Below are 8,495 nucleotides of genomic sequence, written 5' to 3'. Positions count from 1 at the left end.
TTTGAAAATGACAGCATAAAAGGTATACAAACGAAATACTTATAATTTAAAGGGGCGAGGGCTCTCAAATCCTTTATCCTTCTTCCTGTTCATCTTCGCTTCTTGTTGTGTCCTGGCTGAAGTTTCAACATCCGTGACTCCACTCCGTATTCTGCTAGCTCTACATTTAACAAGCTACGACACCAAACACACCGCAAACTATGTTAAAACGAGCCTGTGATATAAACACGAACATAGAAAGAAACGTTGTAATGTCAGGACTAGTACTGTCCTAACCTCTCCGTATAAAAGCGAGGGCTCCCTCTGCGGTGTGCAGTGTTTTCATAGCAACCACAGCGGACTTATCCGTGAACGTAAGTCGGCCATGCCTGACAGTCGGTATGTTGTAGAAGAAATTAGATCCATATGTTGATTACTCCGGTCACCGTGCACCAAAACACCAAAATATACACACAGACTCTCTCCCTCGGGCTGCTCAGACCATTGTGACTGCTGCTTGGATGCGTTCAGCCATTTTGTTTGCAACCTTTGACCTCCCGCGCAAACGCGATAACAAATTCATTTATTTTTTTAATTTTATTTTTTTAAACAGTGGTCACATTTTATAACGTATATGTCTGCACTCATTGCATAACAGTTTATAATGTAAAATAAATTTGAATTAATCAAAAAATGAAAGAATATATGTCCGCATGAGGCGGATGGGCGGAGTCAAGAGGCACTGGCTGCAGACAAGATGGCGGAAGTCAACAGGAAGTCACATGACATCAACGGCCAAGAGGAAATACTGCCACCTGGGTTGGAGGAGGAATATCTTATTTACACAGAATAGGCCAATTCATTTATTTTAGACCTAATATCTACATTTGGAAAGTTAGTGAAGACCATCTGCAAAAACAATGAGCAGTATTGTTAACTAAGTCAATACACAGAAGTATTTCACTCTACTAAGATTTTCTCTTAATGGCATCTCTCAACACAAAAACAATGAAAATGTCCTTGATAAGTCAACAATATGATAGATTAATGTTATGGCCATTGTTTGTAATTATTTCTCCTTTGATTCTGAGATTTAATAGTGTGGGACTATAGGGATATGATACAATATACTTTATTAGGGAAATTTGTCTTGGACTCAGCAACTGCGCAACTGGCATAGCAGTGAGGTTGTAGGTTGCAATCAAATGAACACTAATATTAAACCATGTTATTTAGTAAAGCAGTACAGGGTGACCAGGCTACCTTGGCTAAGCTGGCTAGCATACATCCGAAAAGCACTAGATGCAATGTTACATCATAACTTATAGGATAATCATCCTATCATCATTATCATGGACCAGCAGATAGTTACATATGTAATACATACATAATGTAATGTAACTATTTCAATTATCAAAGTATCAGTGACAGTGAGTAAAGTGACTTATTACATTTGAAATAAAGATATTTTATGAAAAAAGTCAAAAGTCCGACATGGGCATGATGGTACCATTTAAATATTTACAAAATATTAAGAAAATGTTTTCAAAGACATTTTTTCTCCACAACTGAAATGGATTATTTTGTAATTAAATTCTAAAATTATAAATTAAAGTCTAACTAGTTACTCCCCAACACTGGTTGCTTCTCTCTCCTGTCCTTCCTCTCTCTCCTCTACTCCAACCAGTCAATGCAGATGTTCTCCCACTTTGAGTGTGGTTCTGCCTGAGGTTTCTTCACATTAAAATGACGAGTATGGTTTAGACCTGCTCGTGTGTAAAGTGCCTTGAGATTGGCGCTATAAATAAATAAAGATTGATAGATTGATTAATAAAGATTGATAACCCTGAAACACCTCATGACAAAGAAAGCCAAACATAATATCAAGAGTCAGGAATGCAAAGAAAGTAACGCATTTCTTAACTAAATAAACCAACAAAATAAACCAAAACTGAAGGGCCCTATGTCACATCATATCTTGTGCCTTTACACGATTTTGCAAAGAGCAAGACCCTGCAATTTAACTGGGTCGAATGCATGAATGATAGTACACATACAGTAACTTATACTGTAAGTTGAAGGACTGAGATAAGTTTGCACTCTCAGAGAAACTGGTGTAGTTGAGATATAAAAAAGACTTTGAAAAGTATACCATACAGTTATATATCATTATACTATCAAATAAGCTATTACATATGCATACACATGTTCACACGTTTTGAAAGATTGTAACAGCTAAAAACGAAATAAATACATAAAAACTAAAGGCTGTATGAGAATACATGCAACCTAATAGGTATAGTGATTAAAGATGTTATAGGTCTATTATTGTTATTTGACACAAGCTTATGTTTTTGCTCTATTCTGTGACTGAAGCATTGAACAAACATGTATAAAAACCAAAACAATATAGTTTGTATGTTTGAGTTGGAGATGCAAGTAGCTTAATGTGCGTGTGTGTATGTGAGTCACAGTGAGATTGAAATTGCTTGCCAATATTTAGAATTTCTACATAAAGGATATTGCTGATTATAGTTTATTAGTCATTCAGAATACAGACAGAGACAGAATACAGAATACGAGACAGTTCCTACATATTAAGTTCAGACAAAATTTCAAAAATAAAATCACTGTCTGCAATATAAATGCAAAGATTATGAGATTATATTGTTCTCTTAGAGCTGCAATAATAACAATTCTACCAAAATCTTTGTTTTTTGTTTTGGTTCATTCTTGACAGGCACATATGTCTTGCACCAATTACTTTGAATTAAACCTAATCCTAACTCTAATTAATCAAAATTTTGTGTAATCACCATCGGCTATAGAGTCACATGACAGTAGTTTTCACTTATTTTTATCTTTAAAATAAATGTGGAGCATTGCATTGTGGGAATCTTGAGAGAACCAATGCACTATACAGTGTATATATTTACAGAGCATTCAGACACAAATAAAATGGTGGAGGGTAAATCTAGAATTATTGTTTTATTTGTCTGAGTAAGTGGATTTTTAAACTATTTTGACATTAATTATTTGTGTTGTGAAGCATAATGAACTGAAGAGAGTCTCATCAACCTCTACAACTTGGTCCAAATGGTCCAGGTCTAATACACAAATACACACCCCTGTTTATATTTGAATTGGTTTAGGTTAATCTATAAAATTACAATGACAACTTTTGTGTAAACCTACAGCTAGCCGTTTGCCATGTTCGTTTTCTACTGTTTGAATTCACTGGGTTTGAAATGAACCAAGGCAATAAAGGCAACCATTATAAAAACAATATGTTGTAAACATGGTTTTTATTTCATACCATTATTTTGCATAGCTACTATTCAAAATACTACAATTGGGTCTTAATTTTTCAATATCTGAAATAAGTTTTCAATGAATACAGGCATTTTAGATTCAGTTTTTATTTAGATATTTTACATTTTATATACATCTCTTATATTTATACATATATTTTATATTTACATAGTTTTATATTATAAAAATATATTTTATATTTACATACATTTATATTATAAAGATATTCTTCTTATTACATCCATAATACATTCTGTTATCATACATGTGTGGTGACACCAGCTTGTCTTCATCAAAGTGGGGTCACAGTATTCCCACGGAAGCATATCGTCATGTGTTCCCTCATCCTGGAGAAGAAGCGGCCGATTCTTTTGAAAAATGTCTTCCCGCATTTGACTTCAACCAAGCCCGAACTATCTTCATCACCTCTTCTACTTGGTGAAGAATTGCATTTCATAGAAGAAGGTGACTCTTTATTTATGTGAGGTGGTCTCTTGTCAGCAGGTGGTGTCTTGTCAGCAGGTGGTGTCTTGTCAGCAGGTGGTGTCTTGTCAGCAGGTGGTGTCTTGACGGTGGCTGGTTTCTTGTCAGCGGAAACTGGAGCTTCTTCCAAACTTGATTCATCAGATGAGGATGAGTAATCTGAGCTTGTCAGGTACTCAAGCCCCAATCTCATGGCGTCACTGGATGTTGTGAAGGACTTGTACTCCACTGATGACTTCTCCAGTCTGCATTGATCGATAGTAATGCGCGCTGCTCTTACATAGGGGCTATTACTATCGGTGTGTTTCAGTGTAATGAAACGATGACCGAGTGCTGCTTCGGGGGTGATGCGCTTTTCATAATTCACGTGGAGCATCCGTCTCATGAAACTTACAAATGCAGCTTTGTCCTCAAACTCAGTGGGATTCTTCATTCTGTCCATGGCATCAACATTGAAAAGGGTGGTACACCTCAATCCAGCTCCAGCATAAGGTATTGTTGTGTTACCCGTTGTTGTCTCATATTCTGTTCTTGTCTTCAACCTCCATGCAGGGGGGTCATCTTTGATCTTTTGGAAAAAGACTGGAGTATTTATCCCAGAAGTCAGGAAGCTATTATCTGGGTAACCCTGCAGCTGTATAATGGCTCTCACTACTTCATATTGGCATTGTGTTGAATGGAGATTTCTTCCAAGATACATGAAGGCCAAAACACAGCCAACACCCCACATATCCACGGCTTCTTTCAACGGCAGTCCTAAGATGACTTCAGGGGCCCTGAAACCTAGAGCCTGAACGACGGTGCCACACTTTAATGCAGAAACTTTGTATGCCAATCCAAAATCTATCAGTTTGAGTTTCAATGACCTTGATCTTTCGTTGACCAGCATTACATTATCTGGCTTGATGTCTGCATGGACTAAACCAATGCTCTTCAGGGCATCTAGAGCCACCATCAGCTGTTGTGCAATCACCCGAATCTCTGATAAACTCATAGGCTTGCATAACCTCCATCTCATTAAGTCAAACAGACTTATGTCCAGCTTCTCGAACACCATGCAAATATTCCCTCCATATTTAAAATCTTCGATGAAGGTGACCAAGTTGTTCTTGTTTACATCAAGTCCTATGAGGTGCTTAAGCATACGCACCTCTCTTTTACCATACTTGGCATCCTTCTGGCTAACTATCTTCACCGCCATCTTTTCATTGGAGCCCAATTTTAGGCACTGGGCCACTTTGCCAAAGCTGCCTTCCCCCAGGAAACTCTCTATTTGGTAATTACTGGATGAGCTAGGCAGAATTGCATTCTTCTCAATCTTGAATTCAGTTCTGGTTGTTGGTTTGTCAGAAGACATTTTTACAAGTTGAAAAGTGAAAAATGTTTCTTGTGAAATTGTTTCTTGTTAAACTGTTAAATCGCAAAAGGTTATTCCCTATTACCTCTGTGTCCTATATGAAACCTCCCTCACCTTAATGTGGTTTGATCTGTGATCAAAGCATGACATCAAAGCATCAAAGTGGTGATGACATCAAAGTAAGTGGTGGTGACATCAACGTGGTGATGACATCATATGTGATAGATTGGTCTGATGACATCACAGTTGTGTGGAATGCGCTAAACATTTAAGAGAAACAATATACTCAAGCCCGGACTTTATGTAAATCATTACAGTAATTAAAATGATCAAATATTTCAAGTTTTGAAGTGCTAGGTGTTGTGCTAATGTGCTAATCTCAGGCCACTATAATGCAGGACAACAAGCATGTGTGTATGAAGTGGTGGTAAATACATTTACGCTTCATTCTCCTCCCAAAATATTGTACTTTGTGCTAAATATAGCTGATATCTTATGAAAACATTTATTTCATTTTCTTGCTCTAATACTTGTTTAACTCAGCTGCTAAGGACATGACAAATTATGCCCAAAATCCAAAAATGAATAAAAGGTATGTTTTTCTGTAAAAACATGGTACAACTTCCTAAAGACAAAAATAATGTTTAAAGTTTCTTTCTTTTTCTTTTTTTAAACATTTATTTATAACAAAGAAGTACAATGACAATCTCATGTTGTGAATTTCAATAATAAAATTTGTTTTATATGATAGATTAATGTTATGGCCATTGTTTGTAATTATTTCTCCTTTGATTCTGAGATTTAATAGTGTGGGACTATAGGTATATGATACAATATACTTTATTAGGGAAATTTGTCTTGGACTCAGCAACTGCGCAACTGGCATAGCAGTGAGGTTGCAGGTTGCAATCAAATGAACACTAATATTAAACCATGTTATTTAGTAAAGCACTACAGGGTGACCAGGCTACCTTGGCTAAGCTGGCTAGCATACATCCGAAAAGCACTAGATGCAATGTTACATCATAACTTATAGGATAATCATCCTATCATCATTATCATGGACCAGCAGATAGTTACATATGTAATACATACATAATGTAATGTAACTATTTCAATTATCAAAGTATCAGTGACAGTGAGTAAAGTGACTTATTACATTTGAAATAAAGATATTTTATGAAAAAAGTCAAAAGTCCGACATGGGCATGATGGTACCATTTAAATATTTACAAAATATTAAGAAAATGTTTTCAAAGACATTTTTTCTCCACAACTGTAATGGATTATTTTGTAATTAAATTGTCTAACTAGTTACTCCCCAACACTGGTTGCTTCTCTCTCCTGTCCTTCCTCTCTCTCCTCTACTCCAACCAGTCAATGCAGATGTTCTCCCACTTTGAGTGTGGTTCTGCCTGAGGTTTCTTCACATTAAAATGACGAGTATGGTTTGGACTGCTCTATGTGTAAAGTGCCTTACTGTAGTAAACTTACAGTAACTTATACTGTAAGTTGAAGGACTGAGATAAGTTTGCACTCTCAGAGAAACTGGTGTAGTTGAGATATAAAAAAGACTTTGAAAAGTATACCATACAGTTATATATCATTATACTATTACATATGCACACACATGTTCACACGTTTTGAAAGATTGTAACAGCTAAAAACGAAATAAATACATAAAAACTAAAGGCTGTATGAGAATACATGCAACCTAATAGGTATAGTGATTAAAGATGTTATAGGTCTATTATTGTTATTTGACACAAGCTTATGTTTTTGCTCTATTCTGTGACTGAAGCATTGAACAAACATGTATAAAAACCAAAACAATATAGTTTGTATGTTTGAGTTGGAGATGCAAGTAGCTTAATGTGCGTGTGTGTATGTGAGTCACAGTGAGATTGAAATTGCTTGCCAATATTTAGAATTTCTACATAAAGGATATTGCTGATTATAGTTTATTAGTCATTCAGAATACAGACAGAGACAGAATACAGAATACAAGACAGTTCCTACATATTAAGTTCAGACAAAATTTCAAAAATAAAATCACTGTCTGCAATATAAATGCAAAGATTATGAGATTATATTGTTCTCTTAGAGCTGCAATAATAACAATTCTACCAGAATCTTTGTTTTTTGTTTTTGTTCATTCTTGACAGGCACATATGTCTTGCACCAATTACTTTGAATCAAACCTAATCCTAACTCTAATTAATCAAAAATGTGTGTAATCACCATCGGCTATAGAGTCACATGACAGTAGTTTTCACTTATCTTTATCTTTACAATAAATGTGGAGCATTGCATTGTGGGAATCTTGAGAGAACCAATGCACTATACAGTGTATATATTTACAGAGCATTCAGACATAAATAAAATGGTGGAGGGTAAATCTAGAATTATTGTTTTATTTGTCTGAGTAAGTGGATTTTTAAACTATTTTGACATTAATTGTTTGTGTTGTGAAGCATAATGAACTGAAGAGAGTCTCATCAACCTCTACAACTTGGTCCAAATGGTCCAGGTCTAATACACAAATACACACCCCTGTTTATATTTGAATTGGTTTAGGTTAATCTATAAAATTACAATGACAACTTTTGTGTAAACCTACAGCTAGCCGTTTGCCATGTTCGTTTTCTACTGTTTGAATTCACTGGGTTTGAAATGAACCAAGGCAATAAAGGCAACCATTATAAAAACAATGTGTTGTAAACATGGTTTTTATTTCATACCATTATTTTGCATAGCTACTATTCAAAATACTACAATTGGGTCTTAATTTTTCAATATCTGAAATAAGTTTTCAATGAATACAGGCATTTTAGATTCAGTTTTTATTTAGATATTTTACATTTTATATACATCTCTTATATTTATACATATATTTTATATTTACATAGTTTTATATTATAAAAATATATTTTATATTTACATACATTTATATTATAAAGATATTCTTCTTATTACATCCATAATACATTCTGTTATCATACATGTGTGGTGACACCAGCTTGTCTTCATCAAAGTGGGGTCACAGTATTCCCACGGAAGCATATCGTCATGTGTTCCCTCATCCTGGAGAAGAAGCGGCCGATTCTTTTGAAAAATGTCTTCCCGCATTTGACTTCAACCAAGCCCGAACTATCTTCATCACCTCTTCTACTTGGTGAAGAATTGCATTTCATAGAAGAAGGTGACTCTTTATTTATGTGAGGTGGTCTCTTGTCAGCAGGTGGTGTCTTGTCAGCAGGTGGTGTCTTGTCAGCAGGTGGTGTCTTGACGGTGGCTGGTTTCTTGTCAGCGGAAACTGGAGCTTCTTCCAAACTTGATTCATCAGATGAGGATGAGTAATCTG

The sequence above is a fragment of the Scomber japonicus genome, chromosome 10, assembly GCF_027409825.1.
Source record: "Scomber japonicus isolate fScoJap1 chromosome 10, fScoJap1.pri, whole genome shotgun sequence".
NCBI classification, from domain to species: domain Eukaryota; kingdom Metazoa; phylum Chordata; class Actinopteri; order Scombriformes; family Scombridae; genus Scomber; species Scomber japonicus.
This window is presented reverse-complemented; position numbering follows the sequence as displayed.